This window comes from Moschus berezovskii, chromosome 5 (genome assembly GCF_049115385.1).
Source record: "Moschus berezovskii isolate FMDL1 chromosome 5, NW_MosBer_1.0, whole genome shotgun sequence".
Lineage (NCBI taxonomy): Eukaryota > Metazoa > Chordata > Mammalia > Artiodactyla > Moschidae > Moschus > Moschus berezovskii.
Genome location: NC_142464.1, coordinates 60742874 through 60768947, shown reverse-complemented (window position 1 = coordinate 60768947; position 26074 = coordinate 60742874).

Genomic DNA, 26074 nt, shown 5'->3' with positions numbered 1-26074 from the left:
CAGCTCACTAAAATGGACTGGAATGGGTGAATTTAACTCAGATGACCTTTTCATTATAGGGGACTGGAATGCAAAAGTAGGAAGTCAAGAAACACCTGGAGTAACAGACAAATATGACCTTGGAGTACAGAATGAAGCAGGGCAAATGTTAATAGAGTTTTGCCAAGAAAATGCATTTGCCATAGCAAATGCTCTCTTCCAACAACAAAAGAGAAGACTCTACACATGGACATCACCAGATGGTCAACAACAAAATCAGATTGATTATATTCTTTTCAGCCAAAGATGGAAAAGCTCTATACAGTCAGCAAAAACAAGACCGGGAGCTGACTGTGGCTCAGATCATGCACTCCTTATTGTCAAATTCAGACTTAAATTGAAAAAAGTAGGTAAAACCACTAGACCATTCAGATATTTCCTAAATCAAATCTCTTATGATTATACAGTAGAAGTGAGAAATAGATTCAAGGGATTAGATCTGATAGAACGAGTGCCTGAAGAATTATGGACAGAGGTTTGTGTCAATGTACTTAAGCTATAACCAACTTTAAATATCAGTCAGATTTTTGTGTACACTCTACTGGCATTCATCCACCACACTGGTTCTCCGTATATGTATATTTTATGACAAACACCCTGGCATTTCTATACTTTCTTATGATTAAGTGACAGTCATCTTTTTTACTGTTGAAGTGTTCACTGGAAGGACTGATGATAAAGCTGAAACGCCAATACTTTGGCCACCTCATGCGAAGAGTTGACTCACTGCAAAAGACTCTGATGCTGGGAGGGATTGAGGGCAGGTGGAGAAGGGACAACAGAGAATGAGATGGCTGGATGGCCTCACCGACTCGATGGACGTGAGTTTGAGTGAACTCCGGGAGTTGGTGATGGACAGGGAGGCCTGGGGTGCTGTGATTCATGGGGTTGCAAAGAGTAGGACATGACTGAGTGACTGAACTGAACTGAGACATTAGTTGACAATCTTCTCATTTGTAAGTGATACATAATAAATCTCAAAGCATGTTGTAATTATATTTGCTTTTAAATTATTTTTATTTACACAGAAATAATAATTTAAAATTTTCCTTTGTATTTAATAATTTGTAATGAAGAATTGGCATATAACAAATAACAAAATGATATTCAAATCTCATTTTAATTTTATGTTTGGTTTCCTACTTATAATTCATACAGATTAAAGGGAAATATTTTATAAAGTTTGAAAATTTATAGAAATATTTGGAAGTCTTGGATTAAACTGTTTTGCACTCCCCATAGCATTTATAGTTTATACAATGCATATTTGAAACTTTTTGGTAAGGGAAAAAGAGGCCCCCTGGTGTTCAGAAAAAAACTGGTTATATTTATTTGTTGCATAATATCAGCTAATTATTTATTTTTTTAACTTTGTTTTCCAATGAAATTTCAAACTGTTGAATAGAAATAATAGGCAAATTTCTCAAGGTTGTTTTAAGAAAGATATGAGATAACAGTGCAAAGAGTTATTTCATACACTTTGCATGTTATTTCCTGGCTATTTTAGTGATTTAATTCTTCATCATCTTTTACTTCCTTAATTTAAACATCACCTCCTCAGAGTTGGCTTCCTTAGCTTTCATATGTGAATAATTTTCAGTAATATCTCAGTCTCTTTATTTCTTTATTTTTATTTAATTCCTTCATAGCACATATTACTAGATGGTAATGTGTTTGTGAAGGAATTAAATAAAAACGTGGCTTGATTGTGTTCCATTAAACTGACCCTCCTTATTGAATTGAAGACTTGGTTTGTCTTGTTCATACAGTAAATATTTCTCAAAGCAGTCGATAAAAGAAATGGTGTTATCCTCTTTTAAAAAAATGAAACCTTAGGTTGTTCCTAGATTTCCCAGCATTCCATGCTGAACACGTGAAAACTAATCTTTTGAAATAAATTACCATAGCATACCATTTTTCTTTTGAAGCAGGTGTTTCATGATTCATTTCTTTCTAACCCCCCTCTAAAGCTATGCACCAAGCATTTTTTTGCCCTTTAAATATTTGTGAACCCATCATTTCAACATTAGACCATTAAAGACTAGTGACAGTAGAACAGAAAAGCTTCAGTATTATTTGAAGTGCTATGAAATTTCATCTTTTGAGAAGCTGTTTTCTGTTTAAGAACTGAATTTTTAGGAGAGATTTTAGTACAACTTATCAATATCAAGAATGAATGAATCTCAATGGAGTAGAGGAATATTCAGTTTGAACTTGCAGCCAAAGGAGGAATATATATACATATTTATATAGATAAATATATTCATACATTTAAAACTTTTGAATTTTTTTCACCCAAGTGGAATCAAAGATGTCTTTTTTTTTTTTTTCCATCTTCAAAAGAATTCCATCATTTGTTTGATCTCAAACAGGAAATTTCTTTGTTGTCCTTCAAACATTTTTCAGCCTTATTTTGGTAAACCTTAGGCAAAATAGGGCAACTCCAACAAAAGTAAATGTTTCTATATTTATTCATATTTTCTCATGTAAAATATTCTTCTGAGATCTTTTTCAATGTTGGTATTAAGAATTGGCATGGGGTGGACTTAGAGGGGATAACCTGATGGGGAGATGGCAGAACACATCATCCATATGGAAAGAAGAGAGAGAGAGAAAAAAAAAAAAAAAGAATTGGCATGAGAAATAAGAAATAGTCAACATAAATGACAAAATGAAAGACCAAATCCCCAGAGCTTCATAGATGGTCTTGCACTTTAGTGTGTTTTATCTTTAGATAATACATATTCTAATGTAATTTGACAATTATGTGCATTACAATTTCTCATGCGTGTTATAGAATGATGGTCTCTGACACTATTTCATTTTTGTATTTTTAATTAATTGTCACAATTAGCGAACTCTTTTCAAACAAATGCAATGACTTGTTAGGCAAAATGATGACAGGGAAAAAAAAAGCTCTTATTTAACATCATTAAAGTGTCCAGAAATCACCTACACTTAAAATTCTACTCTTGGTTTTCACCTAGTTCAATTCACCAAGCATTCAATTGACCAAAATACTGAAGTTTTACTTTTCCCTGTATTTTTTGTCATTCAAGTCTCTTATTTTACCCCAAAACTTCTTTCACTGCAAAATAAGTTAAACAAATACTCTCAAATGTATACCATGATCTCTGCTCACCAGGCTGAATGAGTGCAGGTTTGCATAGGTATGATATAGTGTGAAAAGAACTAGACTCTTTTTTTTTTTTTTCAAATGCTATATCATACATGCATATGTATCACATGAGAAATATATTCAAGGGCAGAATATGATTCTGTATGCCTGAGATCTAAGATTTTGCTTTTCCAAGGCATGCTATTGATCTAAAGACAATATTTTGAGAAATTAGACTGTCAAACTTTCTTGATTCAATTTTCTATACCTTCTTTACAAAAGTCCCTTAAATTTTTTTTAATTTTTTTTTTAGGTAATTAATTTATTTTTTATTGGAGGCAAATTATTTTACAATATTATATTGGTTGGTTTTGCCATACATTGATATGAATTTGCCCCAGGTTTACATAAGTTCCCCCTCCTAAACCGCCCTCCCACCTCCCTCCTCCCTTTATCCTCCCTCTGGGTCATCCTTAAATTTTTGAGACTTACTTTGCTTGACTGTAAAATGGGAATCACAAAATCAAATGTACTTTCACAATATTCTTCTGGGCATCAAAAAGCTATCATTCTCAAATAACCCATAAAGTTTATAGCCCATAAAGTTCTATAAAAATTAGGGATACTGTTAGTTTTCTTTTTTTCCTTTTAGTTTTATTATTTTTTTCTGTATTCTACTTAAGGCTATCCTTGATTGATTTGCATCCACTGGCAAATTTCTGAGAGTTTACTTTTGGATTTTGACCAGACTAATTGGTCTAAGAGCAAATATATGTCTCTTGAGTCGTATTATACTGATAAGGATTTTGGCTTGCCCAATATTATCAGTAGATAGTATTATTGGACCATATTTTGTTTACAACTGTGTGTATATCTCCTAGCACAGCTCTTTGTTCTCAATAGTTTCTTAATATATTTTCTGAGTAAAATGAATAAGATATCAATTTTTACTTCAATCATTTATCCATTTAGCAAATATTTATAGGCCATAAACTATATAAATATAGGTGATAGAAACATAAACAATGCAATTTACTATTATTAAGTTATAATAAGATGCAGAGTCATTCATAAGCATTTTTACAATGCATTGTGAAAAGGCATAATATTCAATATTGAATACACATATAGGGTGATGTTGGTGCACAGAAGACCCTGTCCTGTTTTCATGGTTAGATTGTTCAATAAGATCAAGATAGACAACAAATTGCCAGCACTAAATTTCTCAATAGTGGTTTTTGGCAGTCTTTTATACAATGAATAAACAGTTAAACCCTTTATTTTCAAGTTTCTTTTCAATCCTGTAGTTCCATGAATTGGATTTGTTTTCTCTTTTTTGATCAAGACATGAGAAACTCAGTAGTAACAATTTATGATGTCAGAAACTTTTGTATAGGCCCAAGAAAAGAATTTGATCAATGGGAAAAGACAAATTAATCATAAATGAGATATATTGTAAAGGATTAAGTAATAAGATTAGAAAATAATTTTGGGGAAGAAAGATAGAAAAGAGGTTAAGACATCATCCAAATAGACCCATTGGGACTACAAATAGGTATAGTTGTCACAAATATGAATATAAAGATTACAAATATAATCACCAGTAAAAGCATCATCATCTAACTTGTTGACCCTTTTATTCTGAAAGCTTCATGGAATAGAATGATATTAAATCCTGTCCCCTTCAGGGAAGACAATAATATGAACTGACAATGATTTTCATAAGAACATAGTGGTGTTTTCTCTGATCTCATCCAAGGTATTATGAATAAGTCAAGAACAGTTATTTTTTATACCTATTGAAAACATTTGCTTAAAAAAAAAAGGCTGTATTCTGTTTCTTGTTTTCTTTTTAGCTCAGTGGTTTAGTCAGATGAGATAGCTTTTTGTATTTAATGCTACTGAGTTTGAATTGACACATATCTCCTCGGTACTTGAACTTTTTTTATAAGAAGTCAAATATCTTTGTGTAACTGCCATTCCTCCCTTGAATGTGAGTAATTTGAGTCCCAAAGATAGATTTTAAATATGAGAAAATATACCTGGTTTCTGTGTAAATTGAAGCTTTTAATTCCCTTTTAGCTGTCACTATGTTCTTTCAGCGATTAAAAAATAAATGGGCGGCATTATTTTTCTGGGATAATGTTAAAGATATATTTATTTTCAAACTTAAGTTCTGCAACTTTTTCTTCAATTGAAAATGTTAAGATTTTAGATCAAAGCATTATAAAAGTGTATATTGATAAACATAATTCTTTCCTCAAGGGAGTTAAATTTTATAATTGACCTAGCAACAAGACACCAAATTAATTGTTTTTCATAAGGGCTGTTAATCATAATGGTGACAATTCTTCACAATGAACCCACTAATAATTGAATATTGCTGTTCGTTTTAAGTATAATTTAAATCACACAGCATGTTTAAATGCTGCGGATGGAAGAGGTTCTAAGTGGTTGGAGATGATCCATAAGCTAATTGCTAAGCAGTGGTGGCATTTTCATTTATTATAGACCACTCAGCCATTAATTGTGTGTGGTGATACAGTTCACTGAAGTTTCTCATTGAACAAGTTGCAAAGGTTAACTGGAGCCAAGTTGAAAAGAAGTCAAAACTAAGGAAGAAACATGGATTCTATCTACTACCACACATAGAAACAATAACAGCTTTTAAAATTGCAGAAGCAAAGCAATGTTTTTACAAGAAAAAATAAATTATCTACTTAGTTTACAGTCCACGGTGTCGAAAGAGTTGAATACGACTTAGCAACTAAATCACCACCACCATACTATACTCAAATTCCTTCAGATTAAAATTTATAATGCCAGCTGTTATTTTTATATATATTCTCATTTGAGAGAGTTTAAACTCTTCAACAAATTAACTCTTTTGAATAAAAAATGTGTAATTTAATACTTAGGCATTTCAGAACTGAATGTATTAAATAATTAACTATAAGATTAGAAGGAGCTGTATATCATTCTTAAGTATTTTGGCATTCTTTCTTGTTATTTTGATTGTCCTTTGTATATGATATATTACACTTACTATTGGAAAATATCTCATGGGTGGGCCTTCATTCCAAAGCCTTTACTCCATTTCTTCCATTGTGATTAATCAGACTGACTTGAAAGTAAAAATTTAACCACTGTTTCTTGGTTAATGTGATAAAACATTTGGAGTTCCCTAGTTCATGTGAACTTCACTTGGCAGAACTTCTTCTGGTGGAAAAATCAGTCATGATTATTTCTTCCTGAAAAGCATGCACACACACTTCACCAGAAACCAGATTGCCCATACCTAAGTCTTGAACTGCCTGACCTCCAGCACTTGAACAATAACTATTGTAGTATTTTCTTAGAGCAGCCTGAACAGACTAAGAAAATCCGAAAATCCATTGTGTTGTTATTACATAAAATCTATCTTCATTTTTTTATACCTACTGTGATAGTTAATTTTATATGCCAATAAAAGCTCAGATGTCTATTTTTTTCAGGATGTGTCTGTGGATTAGTGTTTCCAGAAGGGCCTGGGATTTGAATCAGTAAACTGAGTCAAACAAATTGCCTTCCCCAGCATGGGTGGCATCATCCAATCCACTGAGGACCTGAATAGAACTAAAAGGTGGAGGAAGAGAAAATTTACTTGCTCTGCCTGGAAGTTTGAATTGTGACGTCCATCTTCTTCCCTCAGCAATTTAGATTCTCAAATCTTTAGTCCTATTCTGGAATCCATTGGACTCCCCACTCTCAGGCTCTTTCCTGTGTCTCCAGTTTATAGCTACCTCCCTGAGCCAGAACCTCTCTGTTCTAACAGAAAATCGGAACAGTCCAGTATATGTTGGGTTTGTATTCTATTACATACAATGGATATATAATATATTTAATATAAAATTATATAATATATTAATATTAGCCTATTGTTTCTGTTTCTCTGAAGAATCATCACTAATATACCTATATTACTTTTTTGTGACTGCTTACTAATAAAGTAACAAATCTTGTTAGCCTCTTAATCACTCTCACTAATCATATTTTATAATGTTCTCATGTATTTTTTCCCTTTGTTTAGATAGTTATTCAAGTTTATTTCCAAGAATAAGGATTGGTTAAATTTCTGAACTTAATATGACCCTCAATACTTAATAAATTTATTTTTCCTGATATTCAAATTATTTTACTGGATACAACATTCCAGTTATTTTCTTTTGATATTTTGAAAATATTGCTCCATTGTTTTTTTATTATCAGTATTTTCACTGAGAAGTATGTCAGTGTAATTCTTATTATTTATAGTTTACACTCTTCAGGAGGTTTTTAGAATTTTGTCTTTGTCTGTTTTTTTTTTTAATTTGACTCTGTTGTTTTTAACTGTGAATTCTTTCTTATTTATACTGTTTGACATGACAATTATCTTTTCAGTATAAATCCTTACATTTTCCATTGCAATTATTTTTTTAATATATAATATGTGCCTGAATATTTATATTTTTCATTTACTCTTAAATTTGTTTTACATGTAAATGAATACAGTTATTTCTGTCCTATCTCCTTACTATGTATTTATATTTTCTCATCACTGGTGCATAGTACTTCACTATATTAAGAGCAGGCGAGTATGTTGATTAAGAGAATGGAGTCTGAGATTCACACTTAAGTTTAGATTGGAGTTACATATATATTGTGTGATGGATGCTATAAACTTGGCCTCTGCACCAGAGCCAAATCAAATCTTGGGGACAGATTTTTGGGTGAAGTAGAAAAAAATAGCTTATTGCTTTACCAGGCAAAGGGGAAAGAGCAGGCTCTTGCCCTCAAAAACTGTGTGTCCCAATTAGTGGGGTTTGGTGAGGAGTTTTATGACTAAGGTGATAAGATTAGGGCATATGCAGGGGCCTGCATTCATTTAATCTCCTTTCAGATGATCTTGATGATCTTCTCTGGTTCCAATAGTCTGGCCTCAGGTGACCATATCAGATGTAATACTGACATCTTCTGTTTGTTGGGTTTTAATTCTATAAAGAGCTTAAAGGCATTATTTATCCCTTGAGGTGGAACCTCATGTATGGATGTGAGAGCTGGACCATAAAGACAGCTGAGCGCTAAAGAATTGACGCTTTTGAACTGTGGTGTTGGAGAAGACTCTTGAGAATCCCTTGAACTGCAACAAGATCCAACCAGTCCATCCTAAAGGAAATCAGTCCTGAATATTCACTGGAAGGACTGATACTGAAGCTGAAACTCCAATACTTTGTCTACTTGATGTGAAGAGCGGACTCATTTGAAAAAGACCCTGATGCTAGGAAAGATTGAAGGCAGGAGGAAAAGGGGACGGCAGAAGATGAGATGGTTGGATGGCATCACTGACTCAATGGACAAGAGTTTGAGTAAACTCCGGAAGCTGGTGATGCACAGGGAGGCCTGGCGTGCTGCAGTCCACGGGGCTGCAAAGAGTCAGATATGACTGAGCAACTGAACTGAACTGAGGTGGTACACGTACTCTACCCTCAAGGCTGCACTATTGTTTCTTGGCTGCACCTCCCTTGACTCTGGGCTTCCCAGGTGGCCCAGCATAAAGAATCTTCCTGCAATGCAGGATCCCTGGGTCAGGAAGATACCCTGGAGAAGTGCACGGCTACCTACTCCAATATTCTTGTCTGGAGAATTCCATGGACAGAAGAGCATGGTGGGTTACAGTCCATGGAATCACAAAGAGTGGGACATGATTGCAGTAACTTAGTATGGCCAGCATGTATCCTTGACTTTGCATTCCTTAGCTTCCTGAATCAGTATCTGCTCAGAATCTGCCCTTTGGAACTCAGGGAAGGTCATGCAGGCTGGAGGGGAACAGAAAAGCTTCATTGCTCAAGAGCCGCATAGGGTCCTGCTGTTTTTTCTCAACTACAAATTGGCGCTTGTCAAAATTGTTGCTGATGACTGAACAAGGGCATTCGCCATCTGCCTCTGCTGAGACAACCCTATATTGTTGCAGCTGCTGACCTTCAGTAAACCCTGAGGGAGTTCAGGGTGGATTAAGGCACTCCGTGCTCCAGGCAATCTGGTGGGACAGATCTTTGGACAGATCTTTAGACAGGTGTTTTAGGAACAGATTTTATAATCCCAATCTTTGCATCTTCTCATATCTAGAAAAGCAATGAATCACTTCCTGGTGACATGAGATCCTTGTGCTAGCAGGAACATTTTGTAAATGAATGCTTAATGGTATTGAACTCCCCTCTTCACCAAAGTCAATATGTAAGATTGACTCTCCCCTACTATCTCTTTGGAGCAGTCCCTCAGAGCTGAGGTGCTGCCTCCCAGGCTGCAGTCCTCATTTTGCCTCAGATAAAACTCAACTCACAGCTTTCAAGTTGTGCATCTTTTTAGCCGACAGTTTCATGACCTTGTGAAAATTTCTTGACTTCTCTGTACCTCAATTTCCTTACATGTAAAAATGAGGCTGTCTCTGATGCTGGGAGAGATTGGGGGCGGGAGGAGACGGGGACGACAGAGAATGAGATGGATGGATGGCATCACCAACTCGATGGACATGAGTTTGAGTGAACTCCGGGAGTTGGTGATGGACAGGGAGGCCTGGCGTTCTGTGATTCATGGGGTCGCAAAAAGTCGGACACGACTGAGCGACTGAACTGAACTGAACTGAACTGAATATTTACCTTACTGAGTTGTACGAAATAAATGAGTTATTATATTACAGCACTTAAAACAGTACCTGACAGTTACTGTCTGAGTAAGCATTAGCTGATAATATTGTCAGAAGCCAGAAGTTATACTTTGAAAATTTAAAAATAATTTCTTAATGATATTTGTTCTTACTTGGAACACAATATTGTTAATTCCATCTCAGTAAGAAACATAATTTGTCTACTTTGTCCAAAATATAAATAACACGCAACTTGGACTCTAAGAATAATGGTAGTAATCTGTTGTATGTGTGTGCTCGGTCATGTCGGACTCTTTTCAACACTATGGACTGCAGCCTGCCAGGCTCTTCTGTCCGTGGGATTTCCCAGTAAGAATACTGGAGTGGGTTGCCATTTCCTTCTCTAGAGTAATCCGTTAACTGGCAATAAAAAGGGAAGTATTCCATTTGCTACACTGATACTTATGGTGATGAAAATTTTCCTAGATATCTCAGTGTTTTCTGTAAAAAGCCCAGCCTCCGAAAGATCCTTCACAAAGTGTGAGAATTCTATACATAGCCATTTTTCTAGCTAATTGTTTTTATATAAAAGGATAATAAAACATATCTTATCTCTAGGAGACTATGATTACAGAGTAGTCTCCTAGGTCGAATTCTCAGAGTGTCTGGAAGACTGCAGCTGCTATTTTTCTGAGTATTTACTTTCAAGGAGCAACAAAATCAGATTAGTTAGAGACATCTTAAGTGACAAAAGCAGAAGGGGAATATTTGGCTCCTGGAAAGATTCTAATTTTATATCAAAGAGCTGGAGTAGGGAAGAGACTCTCAGGAGAGTGGCTTCTTTTTCTTCATAAGCAAAATTAAATCATCCTTCTTTATCTCTCACCTGTAGGTTGACCATTTATTTGCATCGGACCATCAACCTGACGCTTACCCCCCTGCTCCAAGGGTAAGGACAAGGACAAAGGAGGGGGGGGCTTGGCAGTTACTTAACAGTTACTGTGATATATTTAATGAGAATTATAGAACACCTTGGATACAGAACACTTCATATACTTTTAAGATAAATTAATAAAGATGAATGTTAAAAACTCCAAAATAGGTCTATGATGAAACACTCTATACCCCAAATTCAAGCAATTAATTCTTTTCAAGTTAAGATATTATTAGTTCTATTCCAGTAAGAGTCAACCTCAAAATCTCAGTGGCTTAAGATTATAAATATTTATTTTTCTTTTATATAAAGCCTGATACTGTTCCAGATTTTCTTGAAAGAAACTGTCCTTCATGCAGAGAAAATGATCTAATTGACAGAGTTTCCATCTTCCTGCAGCTGCACTGTCTGGAACAATTTCCTCACATGTAATAAGAAAGAATAAGAGACAGTTGGAGTTTTGTGGGCATGTGATCTTATCCCTTCTCCCACAAGTTTCATGTTACTTCTGCTCAGTCTATTAGCCAAAATAAGTCACACGATCTTATCTACCTCATTAAAAGGAGGCTGAGGTGTGTAAATTTCCAGTGAAATTTACTTCTTCCTAAAAATCATCATGCTATATAAAGTCATGAAAAAAACCTCCACAAGACTTGCATAAAAAAATAAGATTAAGTTACCAGCACTCAAAAGCTTCATCAGTGACACATAGCTTTTAAAAAAGAAACATCTGATGATTGCTTGCAGAGGTACACATTGGAATTATCACATGTTGGGGCTTATTGGGAAGTGGTGGAAGGAGGGTTCTCTGAAATAGGATGGATAGTTCTAACATACATTGGGAACCAAAGAAGTTGGCAAGAGATGTTAGGAGTACAGTTTGTATAAGCCCTGCTGCTAAGTCACTTCAGTCGTGTCCAACTCTGTGTGACCCCATAGACGGCAGCCCACCAGGCTCCCCTGTCCCTGGGATTCTCCAGGCAAGAACACTGGAGTGGGTTGCCATTTCCTTCTCCAATGTGTGAAAGTGAAAAGTGAGAGTGAAGTTGCTCAGTCATGTCTGACTCGTAGCGACCCCATGGACTGCAGCCTACCAGGCTCCTCCATCCATGGGATTTTCCAGGCAAGAGTACTGGAGCCCTAGTGGCTTAATATAGCTAGCTGTATCTGTTTACCTAGTGTTTCTCTTGAAAAGTTTAAACATAAACAAATACAAAATTTGCATTTTGTTCAAACAGTTCTCTAGTATATCAGCCAAGTTGGAGCCAGTTTGTATTTTCAAAACAAGTATTTTAGCACAACTAACTGTACCTTGAAAAAAAAGAGAACTGGTAGTGATTACTACCAATAGAGACTACAAAACCATTAAGTATTAAGTATTGGGTAATTTAAATCTTAATAAAAGATTGATTTTCATTATTCATATTTTTATCTAATTATCATATAACATTTCATCATTCCTATTAGTAAAGATCAATAAGAACAAGCATTCATTAAAACCCTGGTGGCATGTTTTTGATGCCAGGCCTACATTTATTTGCCATAGTTGTCTCTCTTTAAGACTATGGTAGCCCTTAATAAATTTAACAAAATATTGTAATTTTTTAAGCTTTAAATCACTGCAAGGATCCCTTAGTATTTCCAAATACTGATGATTCTAGTAACTGGAAAATGATCCACTTGATTTTAGATAATAATTTACTTTCCTTCACAAGACCATTGACCAAAAAACACAAAAATCCTCTAATACTTACATAAACTAAATTTTTTTATGATGCATATGACATTTTTATAGATTTACATTCTGGCGTCAAGTATTATGCATGTGATTTATCTTCCAGGTTATACCTCCTTTTCTGTTTGTGGTGTACATAGCTAAGTGTGTAGCTTTGTGAGATTGAACTGTTACCTGAACAAAGGGATAGAGCTCCAGGGAGAGCTGGGAAAAGTTACAAAGTAACAATGAAATTAATTACTTCCCTAATATCATGTATGGATGTGAGAGTTGGACTGTGAAGAAAGCTGATCGCCAAAGAATCGATGCTTTTGAACTGTGGTGTTGGAGAAGACTCTTGAGAGTCCCTTATACTGCAAGGAGATCCAACCAGTCCATTCTAAAGGAGATCAATCCTGGATGTTCATTGGAGGGACTGATGCTAAAGCTGAAACTCCAGTACTTTGGCCACCTCATGAGACGAGTTGACTCACTGGAAAAGACTCTGATGCTGGGAAAGGTTGGGGGCGGGAGGAGAAGGGGACGACGGAGAATGAGATGGCTGGATGGCATCACCGATTCTGTGGACATGAGTTTGAGTGAACTCCGGGAGTTGGTGATGGACGGGGAGGCCTGGCGTGCTGTGATTCATGGGGTCGCGGAGAGTCGGACACGACTGAGCGACTGAACTGAACTGAACTGAACTGAATATCATCCCTCATTAACAAGACTCTCATCCTGAAATAACTCTGTAAATACCTCATCTGACTCAATCTGACTTCTCTGGACAGTAATGAATCTTTTATTTGACCGTACTTGACTGTATTTGACCATATATTCATGCTTTTTCAACAGCAAAATTCCTTGTTTCTAGCATTCCTTCACTAGTTTGTTATAAAATCCTTACTGTACTATGAGGCTTCACTTTCTTTTCAGCTCTCTAATGATAGCTGCTTTTTCTCTCAAATGTTTCACTGCCTAAAGATTGAATAGGCATCTTCCTCACATTCTTTGTCACTTGCAAATGACCCTCTGTAGTCTACAAAACTCTTGAAAAATCATACAGTCATCCACAGTCTCCCTGTCTAATCCTCCTGAAGATTTAGTCCCTGATTCTATTTCTCCTGTCAATAGTTCATACTTATTTCAACATTCTTATTTCAACCAATATTTTTACCTCTACTGATCCTCTTCTTTATCCCATCTCTAATGGTCTTACCCAATTATAAGACCTTTACTTCCTGACCACAGTTTCTGCATTTCTACCTCATTCCCTCAGGTCCCTGACTCAACATTCTTTTCTATTTCTCAGTTGGACCATCAGTCTGTTGACCATATAATCTTTACATTTTTACTCACAGAGTTTTTGTCTTTATTTGCTATTATTCCCTATTGAGCTTGGATTCCTATCAATTCTCTAATCACTCCTTTGTTTATCCCCATATTTCTGTTGCCTCCTTCATTCAAAACTTTCTAACAAAAGTCTAGTGTATTTAAGTTCAACTCTTAGCCTATTTCCCCACAGGCAGAAGCATCATAACCAAACTGATTATACTAACTTTAAAACTAGGACCATAACTTTAAGAACTAATATTAAACTATGCTAAAAATACTCACTTTAAATCTGTGGATCTCAAGGGAGACTTTCGTTCTGCTCAGCAGTTTTCCTATATCTAATAATCTTTATTTCCTTAATGACTTAAAATAATATGTCCTCTTAAATCTTTGACCTTACTCTAGCAAAGATAATCCAGATGCTCACTAAAGCCATTTCCTATGCCTGGTGGTAGTACTTGGCCTTGTCACAGTTGAGTGGAACCAAGTGATTCATTCTTAACATTAAAACATAGTATAAATTATGGGTCACTTGAGGATCAACGTACTAATTTTTGTTCTTTCTCTACATTCCACCTACCTATCCCTTCTACAATCTGGATGAAGCCTCTTGTTGCAAGTTTATGGGGGCCAAATGTTGGACAGAGGCTGGACCAAAGAACCACTTGGAAATAGTCCACTCAATAGATTAGCTTAAAGAAAATTATTCAGACAGAATAAGAAGCCTTCCCTCTGTCTTTTTGTTAAGGTTCTGAAATTTGAACTTTGATCTTTAAATTTGCTTCCATTAAATACCCTTATTTTCACAACCTCCTCCCAGTCCTCATTCTCAGATGGTAACTTATTTTTTTTTTTCCACTGTGAAAAAATAAAAGCTTAACAAAAGAGAATTTTTACGTATTAGCAATAATACTATTATCTATGGACATATTTTAGTCTGTACCTATCAACAGTCTTTCCTTCTTTAAAAATGATCAAATGTTTAAACTTTTGCTTTGTATATATAGGATCAAAACTCATATTTCCTGTTTAAATACTTTTTTGTATTAAAAATTAACTTTGTAAAAAAAATTAATAATCTTTTCTTACACTGTCAGTATTTCTCTTTATATTTGATGTCAGCCTCAGCCCTCATTAGATGTTTTTTTCTCTTTCCTGAATTATCATCTTCCCAAATTCTGAATGATAGATGCTTCCAGTGATAATGAAGCTACAGTCACTTCCTAGATAATCTTCTCAAAAACCATGACTTTAGATATTCTGTATTTTTATGACTCCCAAATAAATGATCTCTGGCTATAATTTGTTCCGTGAATTCCAGTCCCATATATCTAGCTGCAGGTATTCAACACAAGGACAAGAGTGGAAAACTGGCAACAACTGAATAGTCTGTAACTTTTAAACAGTATTTTAACAATATTAATTACATACTTTTAATAACTGTACTACAACTAATAACATATTAACACTGAGAAGAATGGAAAAAGGATATAGGACTTCTTTACTCTTTGCAGCTTTTCTGTAAGTTTAAAATTAATTTAAAATAAAATGTTAAGAAATTAAACAGTAAGAGTAAAAAAAAAAAATTGAAGAGCTGAGGAAATGCTTCATGTAAGTGATGGCCTTTGTGATGACCTAAAAAAAAAAAACAAACTGGAGGAAATGTATGGAAAAAACAGAGAGGCCATTTCAACAGTATGAAAAGCTATGAAAAGGCACAGAACAGATAAAATTGACTGTGCCTCAGAAAGGGCAATATTTTTTGTGTGCTCCAGGTACACACATGGAGCATGTTTGTGATAAAAGCGATGTGTTAGGTTGGGACTATACTGAATTAAAATGAGGAAGAGCAAATCTTTACTTCTCAAAATATTTCAAACTAGAGAAGACTAAGAACCATCCATCATTCTTGTTCTAAACAAGCTTTCACTGGGTGTGAGATGAACTTGATGGCCTTAATAAGTCTTTTGTGTTTTCAATTTTCGCGACTCTATGAACTTGCCTAGTGCCATGTCTGCTGTGAATGTTCATGATATAAACAAAATTAATTTCTGTCACTATCACCTTTGATATTTTTACATTCAGTTGCAGTATATACTCCAGCACTACGAAGGGATTTTGCCATTTACAATGTACTTCTAACTTCAATTGCCAGTTGTGTGTGTATGTGTGTTTGTGTGTGTGTGTGCTTGTTTTCTAAACTACTGCCTTTTGACCATTAGTTAATCTTTGATCATTATTTTGGGTATAATACAAACACTGAATAGCAATGGCATTTTAATTATGAACTCTTGACAATAGCCTTAATTTTATCTCTCAGATAATACAGAGAAAACAAATGGGTGAAGGAGTGCATTAGTAGAAGTCACACTGTTCAAAACCCAACCCGCATTGTTTTCTGAATAGTTTCCACTCAGAGTGAATTTCAGAAATTGGCCTGACATTATTAGCAGGTTAATAAAGTTGTGAGCTGGTCAGCTTCCTAGAAGTCAGAGGCTTCTAAGAAAGTAAGTCTTCTATTAAGTTATAAATTTAGTTCATCCTGATTTTAAAAATATATAAAATGCAAAGTGTTCATCCTGTATATAAATAAAATTTATCATATATTTCAAATACACAGACTTGAAATTCATCTAAAATGTGAAATTAATGTATCACATGTTGCCATTTCAAAGAAATATTATAAAACATAAGATTGAGCACATAAGCATACTATGTGTTTCCTCATGTGGCCATTCATCCACCTACGAAGAGGACATAAGTGTCTTAGGGGAAAGTTTTCAAACTATCAACATCAACAGTGCTGCACATTGGTCTAGCAAATGTATATTACATCACTGAGTACTGAGAAATGTTAATAATAAATAAAATATATTATTTTAAAACTGATTTTTAAAATAACCATGTTAGGAAATGACAAAATTTATAATTTTCCACCTAAGCATCAATGACCTACTGCACAGTAAATAATTTAAGCTGTAAACCAGGTTACATATATTATTAGTTAAGTATTTCTTATTTTTTTAATCTGTAGTAAATTAAAAATTCCTATCAAAGAATTATAAATATCCAGGAATAGCAGAAACTGCTTTGGTTTAAGAGATGAAATTACAGTAAGGAATTATGAATTTAGTTCTTCCTAACAATTACGGTTAAATCACACATTAAGACAAGAGGCATAACACATTTCAAGGCTTGGTGTTTGCATGTTTCAACATGACAGGTTGACATAGAGTGAATTTCTAATATACTCTTGAATTCCTTTGTCTTTAGGCTATATTTGTCAGTTTTTATTTCAGAATTTTAACATGAATTTAACAGTGCTCATTACAAAGAATAGACTTTAATTTCTTTCTACAATGAGTAAAGAAAATAATTAACTGGTAAGGAATAATGGAAGTCTCACTGATTAAACCATTTGAAAGATTATCATTTTTAAATTAAATAAAGAAACTGACAAACAAAAACCCAGATGTCCGTTTCTATTAATCTGGCAGGCTAGTTATCTGGATCACCCCTGAGCTGAAGCAGCTAATGATTCTGCATAAAATACAAAATATATCTCTTTAAAATCCTCAGTTATCTAATAAGAATGTCAGAGACCTGAGTGGAGAGGAAGTCAAGGCATAACAGTGTTTTCCTGCAGTAATGTTTCACCAGAGGTCTCCCAAACCCTTTGAGATTGAATTCAGTTCTTTAAGGTATCATAGCTAGCAGATAAGGCCCAACACTAGACTATCCATGGGGAGGACAGCAAAGAAGCTGCTGAACACCTAAGCCAGAATCTGGAATAGTGAGGCTTTGAAATATACTCTTTGAGTATTATATGAAAAATTAATCCTTGTAACTTCCTGCCAATTGGAAAGACAACAACAATAAACAAAAATATGTAAAAAGGAATGCTGAAAATTTATACTCACACAGTTCATTATGCAAATCTGTAGCCAAAATTCACAATTTGTATGAAGTCAAGAACCAAAACAAACAAACAAAAATCACAAATTGGAAATCTTGCAAGGTACCTCTAGGTGTTTGGCAGATAGAAAGGCAAAGCTACTTTGGAGGAACCAATTTTACTTAAAGTTCATGAAGAATTTCTAAATTAAATTTCAAAGGAAAATGGAAAAAAGATATAATAAAAAGGAAGTATGAATGGAAGCTTGTACACACACACACACAAAAGCAGAAATAGATACACAAATAGTATATTATTGCATTACTAGACAAAGATAATAAAAATGAACACAGTAATATGTTTAAAACTTAAGTATGTGCAGGGATTTATAAACTAAAAAAATATTAAACAGAAAATAATAAAATGATGAATTAATATATAATAAATGACTTTTACTAATATTTATATAATATTAACTAATCAAGGATTAATGAACCAGAGAGTATAGTGGAATATTTAAGGCCTGAAGGAAATTGGAATGGGGGAGGGTCTTCAAAGTCATTTCATCTATTTTTTAACTTTGGTTATTGAGTGCAGTGGTGATTTTATTCTTAAAAACACACATATATATTTTCTGCATTTTTTTCCTGGAAGAATGAAATATTTTACAATAAAAATACACTATTATTGCTAAAGATCCTATTATCTTATTAAACATTAAAATTTATTTGGAAAATTTTATCCTATATATAAAATATGTTACACTTATTAATTAAATGCTATGAAAACTGTTGAAAAAATTTGCATAGTGTTCAATTGATAAAGTTTTTGTAATCATAGAGGTGGTCTTTTCTACGTTATCAGTTTCATTAAGAAACATTTTCCATATACTTAATTAAAACAAATATACAAAACCCCCCCACAGAATCAGAGCCTTTTATCTCAACTTTACCTTGATATACAGTCAAATTTAGAATAAAATTGCATATTTTTGTAGTTTCTACACATTTCTGCTCATTGATTATTGAAAAGTTACACAATGTATTTCATTTATATAAAGTTTACAAAATTTACTTCAATACTGAATAAAAATTGCATTTGTTGTTGCTGTTCAGTTGCTCAGTTGTGTGCCACTCTTGTGCGACCCCAAGGCCTGCAGCACACTAGGCTTACCTGGAGCTTGCATTTCCTGGAGCTAGCTAAAACTCATATCCATTGAGTCGGTGATACCATCAAATCTCCTCATCCTTTGTCATTCCCTTCTCCGGCCTTCAAGGTTTCCCAGCATCAGGGTCTTTTCTAATGAGTCAGCTCTTTGCATCAGGTGGCCCAAGTATTGGAGCTTCAGCTTCAGCATCAGTCTTTCCAATGAATATTCAGGGTTGATTTCCTTCAGGATTGACTGGTTTGATCTCCTTGCAGTACAAGGGACTCTCAAGAGTCTTCTCCAACACCACAGTTCAAAAGAATCAAAAGAATCAATTCTTTGATGCTCAACCTTCTTTATCATCCAAATTTCACATCCATACCTGACTTCTGGAAAAATCATAGCTTTGACTAGCTTTGTTGGCAAAGTAATATCTCTTTGATATGCTGTCTAGCTTTTCTTCCAAAGAGCAAGCATCTTCTAATTTCATGGCTGCAGTCACCATCTGCAGTGATTTTGGAGCCTAAGAAAATACATCTAAGCCACCACGGAGCCCATGAATACTGGAGTGGAATTCTTCTCCAGGGAATCTTCCCAACCCAGGAATTGAGCCTGGGTCTCCTGCATTGCAGATGGCTTCTTTACCAGCTGAGCTACCAGGCTGTAGAAAAATTGCAAAGTTACCTTTAATATCCACTGCTCTTTTTCAATGAGATGAAAGGAATTGACATGCAGTTATTATTTAATTTTTCGAGTCATCACCAAAGTCACAAAATAAATTTTAATTTAGAAAAAAAGTGCTTTGAGTGTATATTATATATAGGCTAAGTAATGATTTGTACACTAATTCATCTTTCCCTGTTGTAAAAAGAGCATCAAAATTGTCATGAACAAAGACCATACTATTATTTTCAACATTACAGATCATTGGTATATAATTTTGATTAGATAAATTTCCTGTTGTTGCTTATGCTTTCTTTATGGGTGTATTGTTATCAGCATTGTGATTGGATTTACAAGAATCTCAGTGCAAGATAAAGCATTCTTGTTTTCCCGCACGTGTTACAACTCTTTTTTTTTTTTCTGTGGGTGTTTCCTGTGTGCTGGGATTTTTTTTTTTTTATTGGAGGCTAATTATTTTACAATATTATATTGGTTGGTTTTGCCATACATTGACATGAATCCGCCCCAGGTGTACATGAGTTCCCCCTCCCGAACCCCCCTCCCACCTCCTTCCTCCCCTTATCCTCCCTCTGGTCATCCCCACACACCAGCCCCGAGCATACTGTAACATGCATCGACCCTGAATTGGCGATTCGTTTCACATACGATAATATGCATGTTTCAACGCCATTCTCCCAAACCATCCCACCCTCACCCTCTCCCACAGAGTCCCGAAGACTGTTCTATACATCTGTGTCTCTTTTGCTGTCTCGTATACAGGATTATCATATGCATCTTTCTAAATTCCATATTTATGTGTTAGTATATTGTATTGGTGTTTTTCTTTCTGGCTTACTTCACTCTGTATAATAGGCTCTAGTTTCATCTACCTCATTAGAACTGATTCAAATGCATTCTTTTTAATGGCTGAGTAATACTCCGTTGTGTATATGTACCAAAGCTTTCTTATCCATTCGTCTGCAGATGGACATCTAGGTTGCTTCCATGTTCTGGCTACGAACAGTGCTGCATGAACATTGGAGTACATGTGTCTCTTTCAATTCTGGTTTCCTCAGTGTGTATGCCCAGGAGTGCAATTGCTGGATCATATGGCAGTTCTATTTCCAGTTTTTTGAGGAATCTCCACACTGTTCTCCATACAGGCTGTACTAGTTTGCATTCCCACCAACAGTGTAAGAGGGTTCCCTTTTCTCCACACCCTCTCCAGCATTTATTGCATGTAGACTTTTGGATAACAGCCATTCTGACTGGTGATTTGCATGTCTCTGATTATGAGGGATGTTGAGCATTTTTTCATGTGTTTGTTAGCCATCTGTATGTCTTCTTTGGAGAAATGTCTGTTTAGTTCTTTGGCCCATTTTTTGATTGGGTCATTTATTTTTCTGGAATTGAGCTGCAGGAGCTGCTTGTATATTTTGGAGATTATTATTTCTTTGTGGTTTGAGCTTTTTTGTTTTTATAGACAGCATCCCTGTTCATTTTTCATAGTGGTTACTGTGCTCCTGTTGAACATAATGTGATTCAATTAATAACTAACACCATTTCATTATACCTCATAAAGAGAAAGAAACTGAGAGTCATTAGGTCACTGGTTCAATTATTAAATATGCATTATCATTCTCCATTTCAGCTGCTTGTGCAAATCATTATACTTATAGATTGTCTTGTTTTTTGCATATAGATTCACATTCTACAATAAAATCAGAGTTAAGTGTTTTAGGTTTATCTTATGTTTTTCTACAATCAAAATTATATAATCCTTAGATATTTCTTACCCCAGATACTCTTGAGAGTCCCTTGGACTGCAAGGAGATCAATCTGTCCATCCTAAAGGAAATCAGTCCTAACTGTTCATTGGAAGGATTGATATTGAAGCTGAAACTATACTTTGGCCACCTGATGCGAAAAACTGACTCATTTGAAAAGACCCTGATGATTGGAAAGATTGAAGGTGGGAGGAAAAAGGGAAGACAGAGGATGAGATGGTTGTATGGTGTCACCAACTCAATGGACATGAGTTTGAGTAACTCCAGGAGTTGGTGATGGACAGGGAGAACTGGTGTGCTGCAGTCCATGGGGTCGCAAAGAGTCTGACATGACTGAGTGACTGAACTGACTGACTGACTGACCCCAGATACTGATATCATCTAGATTTATGTAAATCACATGATTTTAATTTTGCAATATGTTCTGTTTATTGATCTGTATTATAAATTAGACTATTTTAAGCATGTTTTATTTGTTCAAGCTTATACCTTTCATATTATCTCTAATCTCTATTATGTGAAACTCTTTTCAGCTGTCCTTGGCATCTTTTGTTACAACTTATTTCAATCTACATTAGATCTTTCCTTTAGAGGGATAAATCATTCAAATGTATACATTTTTTCCAAAAGCACTATTGTGTACTTTCTCAGCAAAATCATGAAAGATGTCATATTTCCTTGTATTCAAGCATATTTTGTATAATAATGACACTCTGCCAGATAATTTTTCTCTTTATACATTTGCTCAAACATCAGACTTTGAAGTAATAAAGTCTTTGTCAACTATAAATACTGGTTCTAAATCATCCTATTCATGCTTTCTGCTGAAAAAATTCATAAAGTTCTGAAAGTGTGCGTCTCTTAAATTTTTTTTTTTTCCTGCTAAGATGTACTGTGATCTGTCGCTCAGTTGTGTCTGACCCTTTGTGATCCCATGTACTGTAGACTGCCAGGCTTCTCTGTCCACAGAATTTTCCAGGTACAAGTAATGGAGTAGGTTGCCATTTCCTACTATGGGGGATCTTCCCAACCCAGGCATCCAACTCTTGTCTCTTGTAACTCCTGCATTGGCAGGTGGGTTCTTTTACCACTGGGACACCTGGAAAGCCCCAGTGATGTAGTCAGGGTAGCCGTTAAAAACAACATTTACTTTTCTAAGGAGAGAATAACGTCTAATCTGAGCCATCTCTGAAAGAATGTATTGCACCTATTTCCTCATGTAACTTTAATTATTTTCCAAAATCACTGATAGGTATTAATATACTGAAAGTGGGCCTTAGCATTAGAAAAATTTTTGTGAGTTTACTAAATATACAATGGTCTTAAAGAGAAAAAACTTGGGATTTGATTAGATTTCTCAATTCAGGGAAGGTTAAAAGAAGTTACACACATAACACATACACACAGAGATATTCTTTGCATTTTAACTACTGATCTTTCTCCCATATAAGCTACATTGATAAGATCTCTGAATTATTCTGGATATTATCAAGAAATCAGAATTATTTCTCTAGTCTGTGTTTCTCTGCAAACATCAGCTTTGTTCATTGCTCTAGCAGAGTCAATTTCACAACCTCTTTAGTCCTCATGATCAGTGATTGACTACACATTTATATGTCTCATCTCCAGTTCCATGTAGAAGCCATCTTTCAATCTCATCATCACAATTTCATAGAGAATAATTAGTCTTTTTAAGACTTGTTCAGATATTCGTCTATTGTTCATACTTTCATTCAGAGGATAGCAATATTCACTCAATAAAAATTCCTGAGATCTACCACCATGGTTATTGACAAGGAATTGATTTCTCATTAAAAAACAAAAGGTGTAAATTTTAAGTTTGGTTGAAACCAAAATGTAATTTACTTAATTAAAATATAATTCAGGAATTTCTGGCACAAGTCATGTAGTTTTGAACTGCAAATATGGGTGAATATTCTTGAAGTTTTTGTTCTAATTCAAAATTGGATTGAATTTTATTTTAATGCAACTCTTATTCTTAATAAATCCATGAGAAATAATATTTGTTTTTTATGCTACTCCAATCAATTAGGAAAAAAAGTACGCTAAGAAATGGTCCAATGTCAAGGAATTATACAAGCATGTTCTAAGAGTTTGGTCTTCTAATTATTGAATGAATGAACGTGGTCAAAACAGACAGTGAATAATTACACTCTAAGATAGTACCTGTCTCTGTCAGTTCCCAGAATTTTATTCATAAACCAAGTAAAACTTGAAAACACTGCTGTGCAATGAAATACTGTATTTTGTAATATTGTATTGGTGAAGTTAGGCAGGATAGTTGTTTGGGAATGTGATAGGTATTAGGTATTGATATTTATATAACTGAGAAAGATTTTTTTTTTAATACCACCTCACTGGAAAATAAACAATTGAGAAACTGGTCTTGGAAAAGTGATAATCAATTTCATGGAAAATAAATAGGTTGAAAGTAGCTTGATAGTTAAAAGCTTTGATTCCTCAGCTCAGGCCTCAATCGGATGCTTTCTTTATTCAGTGACTAGATGAACTCATCTGATGTGCACCACTTAATGCAATTTGAATTAGGAAATGTTTTGATTAGACAGGAGACGAGATGTAAGGGATGAGAAGCCAGGCTATTCCTTTCTATAAAATTTCAATATATATGAGCATTAAGAGGTAAATTGACTTCTTTTCAGACTTGGAAAAAATTTTAAGAGTTGATAAATTGCAGTCTCTGATAATGTCTGTCTCATTAGGGATAGCATTTTTAGTACGTCTTTCTGGAAGCAAACTAAGATTTTAAGTAGGCCCAGACTAGTTTTTTGATACATTTCATCACACTATATTGTTGTCACTACAGATATGAAGCAATTTCTAACCAAGCATTTGTGTGTGTGTGTGTGTACATGTGCATGCGTTCAGTTGTGTCTGATTTTTGTGACCCCATAGAATGTAGCCCTCTCCTCTGTCCATGGGATTTCAGTGGGTTGCAGTTTCCTTCTCCAGGGGATCTTCCGGATTCAGGGATAGAAATTAATTCTCTTGTGTCTCCTGCATTGCCAGGTGGATTTTTCTTTTCTTTTTTTTAACCATCACTAAGGCCACCTGGGAAGCCTTAACCAAGTATTTAGTCATACTTAAAGGTTCCAAATAGGAAAAGGAGTACGTCAAGGTTGTATATTGTGACCCTGCTTATTTAACTTCTATGCAGAGTACATCATGAGGAACGCTGGGCTGGAAGAAGCACAAACTGGAATCAAGATTGCTGGGAGAAATATCAATAACCTCTGATATGCAGATGACACCACCCTTATGGCAGAAAGTGAAGACGAACTCAAAGGCCTCTTGATGAAAGTAAAAGAGTAGAGTGAAAAGGTTGCCTTGAAGCTCAACATTCAGAAAACGAAGATCATGGCATCTGGTCCCATCACTTCTTGGGAAATAGATGGGGAAACAGTGGAAACCGTGTCAGACTTTATTTTTTTGGGCTCCAAAATCACTGCAGATGCTGATTGCAGCCATGAAATTAAAAGACGCTTACTCCTTGGAAGGAAAGTTATGACCAGCCTAGATAGCATATTAAAAAGCAGAGACATTACTTTGCCAACCAAGGTCCATCCAGTCAAGGCTATGGTTTTTCCCGTGGTCATGTATGGATGTGAGAGTTGGACTGTGAAGAAAGCTGAGTGCCGAAGAATTGATGCTTTTGAACTGTGGTGTTGGAGAAGACTCTTGAGAGTCCCTTGGACTGCAAGTAGATCCAACCAGTCCATTCTAGAGGAGATCAATCCTAGGTATTCATTGGAAGGACTTATGCTAAAGCTGAAACTCCAATACTTTGGCCACCTCATGCGACAAGTTGACTCACTGGAGAAGACTCTGATGCTGGGAGTGATTGGGAGTAGGAGGAGACAGGGACGACAGAGAATGAGATGGCTGGATGGCATCACCAACTCGATGGACATGAGTTTGAGTGAACTCCAGGAGTTGGTGATGGACAGGGAGGCCTTTCGTGTTGTGGTTCATGGGGTCACTAAGAGTCAGACACAATTGAGCGACAGAACTGAACTGAAACTGAACTGAAAGGTGATAGCACGATATCCTGAGATAGAGATTATACTTGGTTATCCTTATAGGAAAAACATAAAGTAAATTTGAATCCTACTATACACTATTGCAAACTAAACTTGTAATTTTGAGATACACAAATTTAAAATTATTATAGCTTCTTGATGAATTGTACTATACCCTTCTCTGATAAATCTAACCAATATTTATTAAGCAGTTGCCACTTACTAATTCACCTTATAGTTGTACTTTAAAATCATGGTAAGAATCTCCTTTTTTATGTGACTTTTACAGTGACAATGCAGTTGAGAAAATAACTTTATATCCACTTTCTAATATTTCCATCATTATTTATTATTATTTTTATAAGAATAAGTTACTTGACAGAAATCACAGTTTTGCAGCTTTCTTATTCATAAGATGTAATTACAAAAAAGGGAAGAAAAGAAGCAAGGACAAAGATAAGAACGTTTGACATGTAAAAGTAAGAATGAGTATAGATGAACCACAGAAATGAAGACAAGGACCTTGTTTCTTTACTTAAATGTATGGAGAATTATGAATAATATTTAAAACCACTCAAATTTTTCTTGCTGAAAAAATTATACTAAATGTATGAAGTGTTTTATAGCATCAACATTTTATATAAATTGCCCAGAAATTTTATTGTAATGCAGAATAGAGATGTTGATATAGAGACTCATGATTTTTGGTCTAATATATCTTCT